The sequence below is a fragment of the Camelus bactrianus genome, chromosome 6 (genome assembly GCF_048773025.1).
Source record: "Camelus bactrianus isolate YW-2024 breed Bactrian camel chromosome 6, ASM4877302v1, whole genome shotgun sequence".
Classification (NCBI taxonomy): Eukaryota; Metazoa; Chordata; class Mammalia; order Artiodactyla; family Camelidae; genus Camelus; species Camelus bactrianus.
The window spans coordinates 19,158,779-19,175,190 of NC_133544.1; the positions used below are offsets into that span (position 1 = coordinate 19,158,779).

The window sequence follows — 16,412 nt, forward strand, 5'->3', positions numbered from 1 at the left end:
GCAACTGACCTGAACCATCTTTGAGTACCTGTGACGATGACTGCAGTGATTCTAAAGGAGAGGGAGAATTTTACCACAACTGTTTTGAGGTAATAAAGAACTATTCTGTTGGAGCTGAATCCATCCTTTGCCTGTTTTATGGCATTCCAACTCTAGAAAAACTGTAAAATAAACATGTATTTACAGCCCGATGACTCTTGTCCTTGGGTTTATTACAATGGCATTATTTATTGAGGACATTGGTCATCATGTCCTCTCTTTGAGGACCCTGTGGACAAACTTCTTTCTAGTCTTAGTATTAGGAATTAGAATTAGAAATGCTTTTTCTAGGAGTGCCATCGATCTTAATCTTATATAAAATCCAAATTATCCAATTTGACCAGATTCCCTTTTGCAGATTGCCTGCTAGACCGCTCAGAGCCAAATTAAAGGTTTCTTATGGTAGGAATATGCTTTTTGTAACAAGATGAGGTGTAAATTAATAAACATTTGCATACTACCCTTAGAATTCCTAAAGGATATCACATCTATCTTATTATATCTTTATGAGTTATTCCCATTATTTTAATAGATGAAAGATTGAGACTCAGAGCAACTAAAGGATTTGCCTGAGATTACACAGCAAGTAATTGGGAATCTAGAATCCTAACACACAAATTCTGACTCCAAATCCAGTGGTTGTTTCTTTTTTTCTGCTGGCTTTACAGCAAAGAAAAGTCATCTTATTTGTCTTCAATTTATGAAAGTGTGTGTGTGTGTGTGTGTGTGTGTGTGTGTGTGTGTGTGTATTTCTATTTAATCGGCACACCAATCGTGAGAAAGAATTGCTTTTATTTACCCAAAGCTTCCACAGATCTAAGATTCTCAGAGGTTTCTGGACTTGCCAAAGGTCAATCAGCACAAATCAAAGAGATCAGACACAAATCTAAAATTCATAACACCCAAGTCTGAGCGTTCCCTTAAGCTATTTCTAACGTGTAATCTGCTATACTCGGGGGTAAACTGATAGACCCTCTGATCACTATTATTACCAAGGTGAAACTAAGAACTGAAACGCCAAAATTCTTATAATTTAATAATTTTATATTTGTTATAATAAAAAAATTTAGAAGATATGAAACCATATCCATCTCCTAGTGGGAACAATAAATGTGCATTGTGCAGAGTTTAGGAAAAGGTAGATAAGGGAGAGATTCCAAGAACACCAGAAACAGAAGCAGCACACCAGAGTTCGAGGACAGACAGTCAGGAGGCAGCAACTTTGATACCCAGCCTTGTCACCTGCACAGTTCTGCCCAAGGAGGGCCTCAGAAACGAGACGCAGTTTCACTATGCCTGTCCCTCTGCTTCTTTTCTGTGAAATGAGAAAATGAAAAAAAGTTAAACATATGTGTCTCCAATGGTGTTAATTTGTCAAGAGCCTCAGTTCCCTCTTAATGTGTTACTTTTCTTAAAATAATTATCTGAGAAAAAGGAGTCACTGGAAAATTTTTCAGCATTTTAACGGCATGCCCCCAAAATACGTGCATTGTACAAGCTTTTCATTCTACCCGTCCTAGCTCATCAGAGCTGCGAGTCGTGTTTCCAAGCAGATTGTCATTATAGATGGTGCTGGGGTATGAATGTGGACTAAGTGGAAATGCAAGGCAAATCTGACTGGCCCAACAAAGACAAATGTCCCAGCAGCACTGCCATATTTCACAGAGCATAGTGTTGACTGTAGATCTGCTGACATGATAAATTTTATGGCCAAATGTGGTGGCATTTCACAACCCCGGGTCTACTGAGGATGGTTGGTCCTTCTCTGATAGGGTCAATTGTGATAAGTTGCTCTATTGAACTCCTCATGAAATATGACATTTCAGGCTAGCCAAATTCTCTTGGATGTGCCTGTCCCGTTTAGCCTTAAGACATCTGCCAGAGGAAGTTTTCTAGTTGGAAGGATGAAATGGTACCAGATCTGCTCTTGTCGCCTTTCTTATTATTTTGTCAGCAATGAAGAGGAAAGTTGCAGAATCTCTTTCCCGGGAATACTGTGGACAGACAGTCTTTGGGAGGGTCAAGAGGTGGAGGGTGTTGTCCGGGGGAAAAGAGAAATAAGACTGCCTATTCAAGCCCCTGCATCTTTCATTAATTCCCCTGGCATGGAGCCGCGACTCAGTTTTTCTTTGGGGTTGTTTTTTCTCACACAGAGAAACCAGAGTAGCCAATGAACTGATGCTGTGCATTCCTCAAAGGAAACTGTCCCTCAACCAGAGCAAGCAAGAATGATTTTTTTCATTCACAGAATAACTTAAGTGTCTCGCATAAGGAAAGAAAGTTTGAAAATTTTTTGGGCTACCCCGTTTCTCCAGCTTTTCAAGATTGGTTTGTGAATGGCAGCAAGAGTGAAAGCACATGGTGCCTGCGGGCTAATGTCCCCATAACTGTCTCCAATTAACTCAGCCTTGCACACAAGAGCACAAACTGTCACGGTTCAGGCTCTGTCACAAAATAATTGTGACCCCGGGCAAACCATTGAACTTCTCCAGGCCATGCGTTTCTCACTTGTAAAGTGAGGCTTGTTATGCTCCAGGATCCCCAAATTCCCTTCCACAGCAAAGCTTCTAGTAGGTAGTACAACAAAGTGCCTAAGAATATACCCTGGAATCAAGACGGTCTGAGTTCAAAACCTGGATCCATCACACAAATAGCTGAGTGAACTTGAGCAATTCATTTAATCTCTCTAAGCTCCATTTTCCTCATCTGTAAAATGGGGATGATATTATCACCCACCTCTTAGGGCTGAGATGAGAATTAAGTCACTGAATATAGGTAAAGTGCTTATATGCACGAATGGAAGATAGTGAGTTTTCAATGCATGTTAGCTATTATTCTACTGATTCTATGTTGCTGACATTCAGAAAATGGTGACCAGTCCAGCACATTTTTCAGTGACTACGTTTTTTTTTTCATTTTACTAAATAAACTAGTCAACATTTTTTGATGACCTCACCTTCACCTCTAACTGGACTCCTACATGGGGGCAACTTATTTTCGATAAACAATAGGGAAAGACTGTGCAGTATTAATCACTATATTTCTATTTCCTTTATCAGTTTATGTCACAACCATACTCACAAATGTTAATGTCTTGTACTCCTCTCTCTCTTTCATAAGACCCACCACTACCTCCTTCCCCAGTGAACACACACAAGCACACACACACATGCCAACCTTAAACATTACACTAATCAGTTTCAAATGATCGGTATCTCTACACAACGTCCTTTTTCCCCCATTCCTATTACAATTGTATATGGGATGCATTTAATAAAGCTTCACTGATGATGATGACGTGACTAAATATGAGGATAATGGTCATAGATTAATAAATTGTACTTACTATTTCCAAAGTATATACACAAGTCATATATGCTTTATTCATTCACCCAGCAAAAATTTTTGAGAGCCTACCAAATATCAGGTCCAGCAAAGGCTCTGCTGGGCCTAAATAATGTAACACACCAAAGTCTTGTCTAAGTTTAAACTCAGGCAAATGTTCAATTATCATACTACTGCCAAGCCACAGAGTATTCATTTTGTAAGCAAACAATTACATGTAGAAAACAATTTAAAGTCACTAACTGTTCCCCGTTTAGGATTTTGCCTTAGTCTATAGAGACATCTTTCTACCTGTGACTTCCTCATCTGCATACTAAGGGGTCTGACTAGGCAGCCTCAAAGGTCAGTTCCTGCTCTGATATTCTATAGAACAAAGGCAAAACCAGCTCCCTGTGACTAGGGCTCAAGAAAAGAACAGCCTGAAAATTTAACACGTTCTAAAATATTGATTAGAAGGATGTGAACGAAATTGATTATTTCACGGCGGTCAGCTTGTGGATGAATTTTATTATTACTCGAAAAGTAATGGTCCCTGTCTCTCCTCTTACTTTCTTTCCTATTTGGTTGCACTATTATTATATAGGCTGCCAAAAAAAGTAAAATGTGGTCAACTTTCCTGGAACACTATGTCTGGAGAAGTTCTGAGGGGATCCTCCTGGCTCCTGATTAATTGATGGGTCAATTAAGCAACAAATGACATATAATGGGAAAATCATAGGCCTTAGTCCAAAGATTGTATTTGAAGTCCCACTTTTTTCTTTTGACTTTATTATATCCAACCGTGGACAATTCACATTTCCTCTCTAAGTTTCAGGTTCAGTATCTAATAAAACACAGGCCTTCACAATTGGCAGGCATGACCCTAGGCTGGCTGTCTATCTCCATCCATTCACGCAAGATAGATGTTTTTAGGCCTTATTTTCCAGATGAGAATTCAGGGGCTCAATGAGGTTAAAAGTGATCATATAGGTGAAAATGTGTTATAAATACCAAAATTCTGTATGTATTTTGTTATAGTTGTTATTACTGTTAGATCACCCCATCCAAATATTAGGGTTTTATGCCTGGCTGATTACTAAAATTCAGACAAAATTAATTGTGATAATGAGTAAATGTTTTTGTTCTTCTCGATTGGAAATACAGGAAAAAAAATCAAGGGGAGAGAGGCACTTTCTTTTTCCACTAAACTGAGCAGTAAAAGGAATGGTTTAGGACTGGCTAATTCACCAGTGGGTATCTGTAGCACATAGAACAGTGCCTGGCATATAGCAGGAGTGAAGTAGCATAAAATCCTTCCAAAGAGTGGTGTGAGTCCAACTGTTCCCTTTAAAAAAAAAATGCCTGGTCATATTATTGCAAGATTAACAAAATGCCCACACAGTTTGCTAGCTGAGAGCTGTGGGATGTGTAATCCAAATGCATGTAGTCCCATGACTGTGGCTTGGATATACCTCATAGTTATCTGCTCTGCCTTAAATATTGACTCTGGCTCCTCTGACTGGCTGAGATTTCCAGGACGGCAACAATAATTACAGGCATCGCCTTGTGCCTTTTTGACCCGAATCCAGGTACAGATGGGAGAACACCGGAAATACGAGGACCCAGCCTTCATAATTTCCAAGAAAAAAATGTCCCTCCTATTTCTTCACCTGAACTCTCCCCATCTTTTTCTACACAGTTTCCTCTCCTCACCTCCCTTAGACAATAAGAACTTTAATCAGGTTCTGGGCAGAGAACCAACATCAATTACCAACCACTAATCACAGCATTTTACTGTGTTTTACTTTTGGTAAATATATGTCCAGAAGTACGACTTAGAAAAATGAAGGTATAGTTATAGCATATTTAACAGAATAAATGAAACTAGTATGTATGGGGCAAAGGAGGTTCCTTACAAGATACGATTTTTTTTTTTCAAATAAGAGAAATGAGAAAGAGATCAAAGGAGAGTTTTCAGAAAAAAAAGAAACAGAAAGACATCCATACTGATGACTGACCCAACTGTGTCTGCCTCTAAAGGCAGGCCACATTTTGAGAAGGCAGGAGACCCACAGACAAAAAAGAAAGAAAAAAAAAACCAAAAAGCAATTTTTAAATCCTCACTTTCCACTAGGAAATCAGTTACTTTTCCATGAATACCAACCGACCACCCTACTTTTACAACATATCTAAGATAGAATCTATTTGGGGGTCAGTTAATTGGACCAACCTGCTCTTCATAATAAGCATGACATTTACACAATGTTTTACACTCCAAATTTGAAAAAAAACCTTCCCATACCTGCCCCATCAAATTACACTGGCTACCGTCTTAGCTCATCAGATTTATGACCTGCGAGCTTCCTGACCACTAGGCAGCTGTCTTGATTTTCCCTAGGTCCACAGCAACGATGGTTGAGAACAAATTCACAAGTGCTAGTTCTGAAATACTGTAGTGGCCTCATGAGACTAGAGCAAGAAAAGTCATTTGTTGTATAACCCTTTGTCTCAAAAACATATAAACTGTGCTTTGGCCTCTAATGGGAGGAACAGTCCTCAGAGCTTTCTGAAAGACTGTCTCCCAAGTTATAATCCTCAGGTTGGCATGAATAAAATTTTCCATTTCTTAGATCGACTATGAGTTATACACTAACATTATCCCATTGTACAGATGAGGAAGCTAAGCCTCAGTGGGATTAAATACCTTGTCCTAGGTTGCACAGCTAACAGTAAGTAGATGAGACCAGATTCAACCCAGTAATCCAGCTCTTAAGCACTGTGTGTTGTCGTCTCAATTGAAATATGCTTATTTAACTTTGTATTTCTTTTCCCAGAGGCAGAAATTTAAGTCTCCAGCCTGTACTATAACTTGAATACAATGAGAACATGTTTACATTTCTATTGGAGCCCCCATTTGTACTCCTTACAGTAGGTAATATTGCATAGTGTTTCACGTATCCTGACTTTGGTACTAAGTTATCTGGATTCAATTATAGGTTCATCTCTTTGCTACCTTTCTGAACTTGACAAGTTATTTAAAATCTCTGGGTCCTGGTTTTCTCATCTTAATTCAGCACAGTGAGAGTAACTACCTTACAGGATTCTGTAAGAATAAAATTACATAATAGACAAAATGCTGGGACAACGTCTAGCACAAATTAAGTCCTCAGTAATTTGGAAATTATCTTTTCCTTGTATCTCTTACATTGTACCCATCATAATTTCCTGTCTTTCCTTTAGATTATTAACTCCACAAGGCAGGAACAACATCGTTTTCATCTCTGCAGCTCTAATGCCAGCAGTCTGAAACATAGTAAGAGCACATTAAATGTTTGAGATGGATGAATAAACAAGGCCTTTTCAATGGACCAGCTAACATCTTACATCAGGTGAGGCTTTCAGCCTAGAAACGGATCACAGATGTTCTCTGTTAATTTTCAGAGTGTAAGTCACCACATTCATAGCAGTAAGCTGCAGATGGCAAAGGCATCAAAAACGTCCTACAAACAAATTGACACAACATTGTAAACTATCTGTATTTCAATAAAAATACATATATAAATGTAAAACAACAAAATGTCAAGAATTTTTTAAAAAGAACAAACAAGAGAGAGAGGGGGGCGTCTGTGTTTCTAGCACCTTATACATCTTCAACAAATCTACTTAATGTCATTCCACAGAAGCTAGTGAGAAGTAATGAGGAGAAATGACCCAGAAATTCTCTTGAATTCAGAATAATCTACACTAACCTCACTGTGGGTCAAAGCATAAGCACATGTGGGTAGTTTGTAGCAGTAGTAGTTTATAGTCTGTAGTCCCTTGTAGGTGTTTTTTCATTCCCTTCTCCCTTTTAATTAAACCATTTGGTCGCATGGCCCATCCCACCTTCCTTCTCCCTCTCATCCTCAGAACACAGTCCACATATGCGCTGAAAGAAGGGTCTGCAATACATGCCATATTAGCCTCATTGGAAGGCCTTGTATTTGAACATTTATTTAGTTCTAAGAGAAAAAAATGAACCAGAAAACGTAATAGCACAGCACTGTACCATATACCAAAAAAAGGGTGGGGGGGTGGGGGGGAGTTGGCCTCTTGGTACCCTTAGGAATTCAGTACCGCAAACATGGAGTGATACCACTCGTGTTTGAAGTTCAGCTCTATTATTTGCTACCTGTGCCTCTTTTTCATGACACAAGTCACTTCTTTGAGCATCTGTTTCCTCATCATTGTGAGGAGATAATAGTACTTTTCACACTGGCTTTTTGTCAGAATTAAATGAAATAAGTATGTAAAACATTTTCACAATGTCTGGCTTGAAATGAGCTATTATTATTATTATTACTACATACATGTCAGGCCCTGGGAATATATAGAGAGATGAAACAAGATACTTGAATCTCCAAGCACATAAATAGTATCAGAAAAATACAGATGAGAGAACAAAGGAGGAAGAAGGCAACATTCTTGTCACTCTCATTTTACAAATGTGGAAACTGAGGCTTAGAGAAGTTAGCAACTGGCAGTAGGTTAATGTCCTTCAAATTAATTCAGTAAAATTCAGCTTCCTAAAATCTAATTTGTTCTATCTATCAAGTTCGCCAGTCTAATAAAAATGATTTTTATGGTTTGAATAGATGAGGAAACTGAAAATCAAGCAGAATATTTTAAAAGCTTACAAGGAAGGCTGAATTTTGACTTCTGCTAATAAAATTTTTCTAGCAAAACAGAAATGTCAGCATTTATTATGGGAAATTTCTGTTTCTACTGGTTTCTAAACTTCATGTTAACATTATTTCTGTTTTATCAGATTTTAGCAATTTTAGCATTTTTAAGTCTATTTCTAAAATTCTTCTTTCACATTTTCTGGGTCATGGTCAAGGTATTTGAGGTACTAACCATATTATGACCAACCATAGCAAAATATTCTGAACAGTCCCACTTCCTTTACACTCTGAACTTTTTAATCCTTTTATGTTTGGTATTTCAATTGGCCTATCCCAATTATTTCTTATCAGCAAACAGAGTTTCTGCATTTCCTAGGCGATGAGATTTCTTTAGGTTATTTTTATTTCTTCAAGATGCTTTTGGATTTAAGTTTAAACTCTCAATTTAATTTAAATACTTAATGTAATTAAATCTACTTTAAATAACTGAAAATTGGACTCAATCTAAAATAAAGATTTAATTCCATTTTAAGCTGAAATTCAATTTAAAATTAAAATTCAATTTAATATAAAATTCTGACTATTTCACATGCTTTTGAATTTAAATTTAAATTTTAAATGACTACAGATACAAACGGAAAGTTCATATGTTGGCAACAGGATATTAAAAATGCTTAAAGTTTAAAAAAGTACAAAATAACACTCAAAAGCATCCAAATTCAAATCCAAAAGAAGGAGCGGAAACCAATCTAAAATGCATGAAAAAAGTTTCCAATGTTGGTTGGAAAATAGCATTTCTTTTAAATAATTTATTTTAAAAATTCTTTGACCATTTTCTCAGCCTATCAACTTTAGTGTAATTCATATTCTTGTAAACCTTACAAACATTTACGTAAATTTGGCAAAAACTGGTTATTTGTTTGACAGATCATCTGGAGAACTGACTTGCCTCCTAGATAACTTTCCCAATGTCACACACACACTGGGATCCAGTATTGGAGCCAAAATCTGCCTCAAACACTGATACTGCTTCTTTCTGTACGACACTTCAGAGAATATGAGGGGCAAAGAAACTCAAATGGAAAGTCTACTTTAGCAAGTTTCGTGGATTACCAGATGCCAGGCAAAGTGATTTTTAGTTTTGACGACATAATCAGAAAAATTAAGCAATATGTTCTGGGTTATTCCTGACATTTCATGTGAAAAGGTCAACCTCCCCTCAGTGTCCTCCACGTTCTCAGCTAAATATTATTTCCCAAACAACCTCCTAATCAAAGAAGAAGTGAGTTCCATCTTCTGGTTTCCCAGTATTTTATCAGAAACTATATTACTTACCTGTTCACACAAACAGACTCTGAAATATGCCATAATGTTTTTTATTGTCATTTTTATTCCTTAAAGGAGTTGGTAAAATTCTCTTTTAGGAGAAAAGCCAGATGATACCTGATGGAAGAAAAAAAAAAAAACCCATATTTTGATAGGTAGCCCAAGAAACAGAAAAACAAACAATAGTTGCCTTTTTCTTCCAAAATTTAACAGATTTGTCTCACTATTTTGAACATACGGTTCCTGTTTGGGAAACTCCTTGTCACCAATGTTTGTGATAAAATATTACTAAAATACATATTTATACTATCTCTTTTCTCGAGTTATATAAACCCCTACTTATTTACTGAAAAGAAATGTCAAGCTTTTCAATGACTTATTTCCTTTCTGTAATCAAAGGCATTTTAGGAAAAGCCAGGAAAATGAGAGAGAACAGAATGATGCACCACACACCGTGTGTAGGTGCTCAGTAAATGGTATTCTATGTTGATAAGGAGGAGGAAGAGAAAAAAGACTAGGGGGAGTGTAATTCCAAGTACATTCGTTTTCTTAATTTATGCTGCAAGACAGAATTATTTAGTCACACCTCTGCATTTAAGGTAAAATCAGCGATGAGGCAATCTCTAAAATGTAAATCAGGCAGAAGAGAGTAAGTATTAAGATCTACTTGTTAACCATTTTCTTGGTCAGCAGAGAAGAAAATACTCTTTTACGTTTCATGATGAATGTGTTTTAGGAATTCAGAGGGTTAGAGATTTTTTTCATGCCCCAGGGCATGTCAGTGTGATTGTCTTTTTAGTTACCAATTGTCAAGTGCCTACTATGTGCGAGCAATATATTTAATCTTCCAGGTAATATTACCACCACTATTTTGCAGATGAGGAATAAAATCAATGTCTTACACGTGTCTAATGGCTTATAAGCAAAAGAGGCAGAAATTAATAGCTGTAATTCCAGAGCCTGAGTGGAAGTAAATGTTTTCTTAATTCCGAGAGGCAGTGTTCCCTCGTGATTTAGAGAGCATGAACCCCAGTGCCAGACTGCCTGCACCTGAACCCTGACTCTGCCCTTTACTAGCTGTATGACCTTGGGCAAGTTACTTAACTTCTCTGTCCTTCAATTTGCTCATCTGTAAAGCTGGCTGCTTTCATGATTAAATAATTTAGTATACCTAAGACAGTCAGATCATTTAGTGCCTGCCATCAAGTAAGCACTATATAATCATCAGCTATTATTATTTCTTCCCCAAGATCTATTCCCTCTTTTAGAAAAAAAAAATCCACATTTTCCTTTGGGGAACATTTCCCCACTACTTTTAGTCTGTATGGTTTAAATGGTATTACTCCACCCTAGTTCCTGACATAAATATATGTTCCAAGCCTTCTAACCAGAGTACTGAAGCTCTATCATCACTTGTTCAAGAATGGACTTAAGACACAAGTTAGTCCGACGAAATTTTTGGAGAACTCTTTGGGAAAAAAAGAAGCTCTTTCAATTGGATTGAGAGCTGTCAGAACTTAAACATGGAGTTTCCAGGAGCCACCTTCTAGAAAAAGAATGCTTAAGAGTGGATCCCACGTAGGACAAAGCATAAATAAACGATAGAGAAGGAGAGAAACAAATCTAAAGGCATCATTTAAGCCCTTCGATCCAGCTCTGATTGACAAAAATCTACCCATGAACTTTAAAGGTAAATGAGCCAAGTTTACTCTTTGCTTAAGTCAGTTTGACTTGGTCTCTATAACTTCCCTGCTGAAACAAATTAGGACAAAATCACAAGCGGCGTTAAATTTGGTTACGTACCATGTATCATTTGGTCCCTCTCCCCACTTATTTCCGTCCACTACACAGAGGAGAATGCTGGGGGCTTGAGAAATTAAGTAAATTTTCTGATTTTATATATGGATTGATTGATTTACATATTACTTTATTTTTTTTAAAGTATCTAAGGTGGATTATCCACATGCAAGTAGAATTAAGAAAAATTTCACGGACACTGTTTGAATTCTCTTGCTATGCTGAGTGATCAAGAGGTCAAGTCTCCAATCTTTCCCTAAAAAAAAAAAAAGAAAAAAGAAAAGAAAAGAAAGAAATTTCCTGACAGAGAGTTTGGCCTGATCATTAAACTAAATTATCATAAAATTCAAGGATTTTTTTTCTTTCTCCTACAAGCTGTCATGAAATCGCACCCCTCTCTTCCTCTTTTGTATCCATTAAATGAAGAATTATCATGGGGCAGAGACTAGCAGCCCAGGTATTAAGCACACACTTAGCACTTGACCTTGACATATAGACTCTCTGGCTCCACAGAAATGAGGCTTTTGGAAGCACAATTTCAGATGCCAATTTAAAATTCCAAATGCTATTGAAGTAAGAATTTATTTGCACTATTACTCCTTAGTATTACTAGATGTGAGAAAGATGAATTAAATGTGAACTGTCTGATTCCTGGCCAGACTGCAAGTCTATAACATGACATGAAATTTTTGGTCATTACACTATCTCCTATACCAGTGAACCATTTCTGACACAATCCGGTGATAACATTCATGTCCACACTCTAAGAAAATGATCTTTTTTGTCCATTTGAAAGCACCTCACATAATTTATGGTACAACATACCAGGCACCACCATGAAAATAATTCCCTGTAACTTCAGATTTCAGGTGCAACTAATATTGTTTAATTTCCTAACATCCTCTATCTGCAACTGACAAGCCACACCAGTTCCAGTGATCAAATGCTAGAAAAGAAGCAGATAAACTAAGAGAGATAAGAAGGTTATTAATAGCTGCAGAATTAGACAGCCTTGCTGAATAAAAGGGTGGAGTTGGCAGTTTCATAATTGCCTCTGACTGATTGATATGACAAATGTAACAAAGGCAGATGATGTGCGGCAGAGCTCCAAACAGCAATAAGGTAAACACACATCAAAACACAAGAGCAGACATTCTTTTTTTATTCTTTTTTAATTTTAGCTTAATCTTTGAAAGTTTATCTGATTTACTGACCTCCGTGTCTTGATTTTTCTTCTCTAGAGACAGGAGTTTAGCTTGAGCTATGGGACTCATGTGGGGCTGGAAAGAGGGTCTCTTGCCCAGAGCAGTGGGTTCTCTCATGCTAAGGATCCCATGGATCCAACAGTTAAAATACAAGGTGGAGAAAGCCGGAGTTAATGAGCTAAGGACAAAGAGACCAAAATGAATCTGTAACTCAACAGGAAATCTCAAGCAGAAATTAAGTCTTGAAGCACAGAACCAAGGGTAGAAGGGACAGGAAGATGACGTAGGGAACTTTTAGTAAATGCAAACCAGGAGATTATGTAAGTGAATTCTGAAACAGGAGCCTTTGGCCTCTGCTGTCCCGAAGGCCTAAGGCCATCGTGAAAGGGCCTTAATGTTTAAAAGGCCAAAGAGTCAGAGGACACAAATTTGAACTAAGGATACCCTGTAATCTCCAAGCTGAAGTGCCAATGGAAGATCCTTCAGAGCAGGGAAATTTTTAAATAATTACCAAAATTAGTGCCTCAGTTATTCATCCATGAAATATAAAACAGTGAATGCAGAATATGCTTTGGAATTCTGCAAGTCTTAGGAGGAGGTCCTGGCTCTTTCTCTGACTTTGAGTGCTGTGGTTACTTTGCTTATGTAACATGCAGCCTCCTGAAAATAAAACTAGTGCTTACCTCATGAAGTTTTAAGAAAAATAAATAACACAATCCCCAGAAAGTGCTGAACACGTTCCACGTTACACAGAAAGTGCTATGTACTTTTTTTTTTAAAGAACAGCTTCCTTCAGGTAAAACTGACCCACGACAAACTACACATATTTAAGCTGCACAATATGATAAGTTTTAAGATATGTATACATTTGTTGAACCATCTCCATAATTCAGAAAATAAACATGTCCATCACCCCCCAAGTTCTCTTGTGCTCCTTTCTCTACTTCTTTCCTTCTGCTTTTCCCAATATCACCCCGCTAACATCCCAAGAAACAACTGATTTTGTCACTATAGATTAGTTTTTATTATTTATAAGTTATATAGATACATAGATAGATATGGTATGTACTCTTTTGTTTGAGGAGGAAAAGTCTACCTTACCTCACTCAGTATAATATATTCGAGATTTATTGTGTCAGGAGTCCCAACACCACCACCACCCTTAGGTTTGATGATTTGCTAGGCGAACTCACAGAATTCATATAGTCATGCTGGTGGCTATGATTTATCGCAGGAAAAAGCATACAAAGTATAATCAGCCAAGGGAAAGGGACATGAGACAAAGTCCAGAGGAAACCAGACACAAACTTCCAAGAGTCTCCTCCCAGTGAAGTCACACAGGGCACAATTAAATCAACCAGCAGCAAGTTACGACAACACACATGTACGGTTATCTACCAGGGAAGCTTATGAGACATTCAGGGACTGAAGCTTTTGCTGGGGGGCTGCTCAGGTAGGCAGCCTCTGTCTGGTTTGAGCCAATGTTCTAGATTCTCACAAGAAGGCACGTGTTTAGTATAAACTATGTTGTTTGCACAAAGAGTTTAGGTACACTGAGTCACTTTTTAACAATCCTGGGAATGGTGGAAACCCTCTCAAAATCCAAGTTCCCAGAAGCCAAACAAAGACCATCCATTTAAGCAGGTCTTTTCAAGGATAGGAGCCTCAAGCCTGCTAGCCTTGCCTCTTGTCTGAATGCTGACTCTTGTTGTTGCAGGTACAAGAAGTCCATCCATTTTCATTGCCGAGTAGCACTTCATTATATGTCTTACAACATCTGGCTTACCCGTTCACCTCCTGATAAACAGGCAGGTTGTTTCCAGTTTGAGCCTATTACAAATAAAGCTTCTATGAACATCCATGACCTAGCTTTTGTGTGGACCTATCTTTTCACCACTCTTGGGTAAGTACCTAGGAATGAAATAGCAGAGTCACCTGGTAGGTGTATACTGAATGATGTAAGAAACTATCAAACTGTTTTCCAAACTGGCTGTTCCATTTCACATTCCCATCAGCAGTGTATAAAAGCCCCATTTGATCCACATCTTTGTACTTGATAATCTTCATTCTTCCTCATTTTGATATCTCCATTCTTCATTTGATATCTTTGATGTCATTTGATTCTTTAATATCTTCATTCATTCATTATTTTAAAACACTTCTGTCCCAAATCCTCTCTTTTGAGGACTTCAATTATACATATATTAAATCCTTTAAAGTTGTCTCACAGCTCATTCATTTTCTGTTCCTTTTTATTTTCTTTTGGCTTTTTCTCTGTGTCTCATTTTAGATAGTATCTATGACCATGTCTTCAAATGCACTTATCTTTTCTTCAGCAGTGTCTCATCAGCTGTGAGGTACATCAAGAGTAGTTTTTCATTCCAGATATTATGGCTTTCAGGTCCAGAATTTTAATTTGGGTCCTTTTGTATCTTCTATGTCCCTACTTAACATGTTTAATCTTTCCTCTAGCTTCTTTAAAATATGGAATACAAAAAAAAAAAAAAAAAATTTGGGAGGAGGGTATAGTTCAGTGGTAGAGTGTGTGCTTACCATGCACAAATTCCTGGGTTCAATCCCCAGTACCTCCATTAAAATAAATAAATAAACCTAATTACCTCCCTCACAGCAAAAATGAATGTCTTCATGTTCTTATCTACTAATTCAGTCTACTATTACACTGTGTGGTTGAATTTGATTAATTTTTCTCTTTTTTTATGTGTTGTATTTTCCTGCTTCTTTGCATTCATAATAATTTATTGAATTCTAGACATTGTAAATTTTATTTTGTTAAGTCCTGAATATTTTGGTTTTCCTGTAGATATTCTTGAGCTTTGATCTGGATCAAAGTTAACTTACTTTGAAACAATTTTATATTTTCAGGTTTTACATTTAAGCTTTGTTGTGTAGTAATACATCAGCATTTAGGCTAGGTCTAATTTTATCCCACCGCTGAAGCAAAACCCTTCTGCTTATTCAATCCAACATACCATGAATTATGAAGTTTTCCACTCTGGCTAATGGAGCAGTTACTATTTCTGGCCCTGTGTCAGTTCTGAGCACTCTTTCCTCTAATCATTTTGGACAGCTATTTTCCCAGCCTTAGTAATGTCTCACAGATGCACTAATCAATACTCAAGGGAAGATGTGAGGGAGATCTTCAGATCTCCGAAGCTCCTGACCCTGTAGCTCCCCTTCCTCTGGCTCTAACTTGCCTGGCCTCCCCAGACTCCCAGCTCCACCTCTTTGACTGGGGAGGACATTGTGCTCATTTGCATTCTCCTTCCCGGAGCAGCAGCCTAGACAGCAATTAGGAAATTTTAGGGATCACCCTATTTGTTCTTTATTGACCAATGTCTCAAGGATAGTCTTTTCATAACTTTTTTCTGGTTTTTAATTGTTTCAGGTAGTAAACTAAATTTGGTCCCTACTTCTTCATGTTGGCTGGAAGGCCTATGTACTGTTTTATATTGATATCTTTCATTACTACTTAAGTGGATTTATCTGTAATTTATTATGAAGTATTTAATAAAGCATTAAAAGCAGCCTATGTGTATATGCTTACGTGTTTTAAAACAGAGAGAGATCTTAGAGAACCTCCAGTCCAAAGGTTTCAAAATTTGTTAATGCTGTTTTTTCAACTGTAGGCTACACGATCAGAAGTCTGTGTATATGTGGCCTACATAAAGTTTATTTTGTTGATAAGAACAATAGAGAAAAGCCATGCCTAGCATACAAGAATAGAACTTAATAGGTGAGTTAGTGCATATCAAAGCTTTATTCATACTATTTTTCTTTTTTGCCTGTCATCTTTCAGAGTGTCCCAATTTGATATAATTTTGGTGAAATTAAACCTGGATGGCTCAAAATGATGTAATTAAATATATTCAGCTTCAATTAAAAATCATAATGGATTCAAAGTTGCTAACATAATACATGGTAGCAATAACACCAGAGCAGAAATAGCCTATTAGTTGATGTGTACCAGACAATTATTGAAAAACAGGGGAAGGGAAGTGGGTACACGGAACATTTTTCATAAAATACATTCAATCAG

General features: G+C 37.2%; 1 long non-coding RNA gene and 1 other non-coding gene across 2 annotated transcripts in view; one reads left to right on the forward strand and one right to left on the reverse strand.

Moving 5' to 3' along the window:
• Positions 1-814: 814 nt before the first annotated feature.
• Positions 815-16,412, reverse strand: part of LOC123617100 (uncharacterized) — an 88,186-nt gene continuing 72,588 nt past the window's right edge. The window contains exons 3-4 of the long non-coding RNA XR_006725167.2: positions 9,363-9,470; positions 815-6,863 (exon numbers count right to left, since the gene is read on the reverse strand). This is a non-coding gene — a long non-coding RNA (uncharacterized LOC123617100). The remainder of the gene's footprint in view (positions 6,864-9,362; positions 9,471-16,412) is intronic.
• Positions 14,874-14,946, forward strand: TRNAG-ACC (transfer RNA glycine (anticodon ACC)). Its single transcript has one exon. It is a non-coding gene; the product is annotated as a tRNA-Gly (tRNA).